The following is a 287-nucleotide window of genomic DNA, read 5'->3' on the forward strand; positions in this document are numbered from 1 at the left end:
CCTCTACCTCTTTTTAATTTTCCCCTTCCTCTTCACTTTTTTAAGTCTTCTTCCTCTTTATTCATCTTTATTATCACCTTCTTCTTTTGGTGGTACCCGATTTTATAGGCGTCTTGCGTGGCCGACTGGAAAGGACAGGTCACGGTAACATTATATAGTTTCTAATATACTGCATTTTTCATTAACAGATATGTGATAATGAATCTCGCGTAATTACTTTAAGTTTAGCAGTCAGTTTGATATGACAAATTGATTTTATTTTGTTGTTTTTAAGTACCCGCTAAGGA

This window comes from Penaeus monodon, chromosome 29 (genome assembly GCF_015228065.2).
Source record: "Penaeus monodon isolate SGIC_2016 chromosome 29, NSTDA_Pmon_1, whole genome shotgun sequence".
NCBI classification, from domain to species: domain Eukaryota; kingdom Metazoa; phylum Arthropoda; class Malacostraca; order Decapoda; family Penaeidae; genus Penaeus; species Penaeus monodon.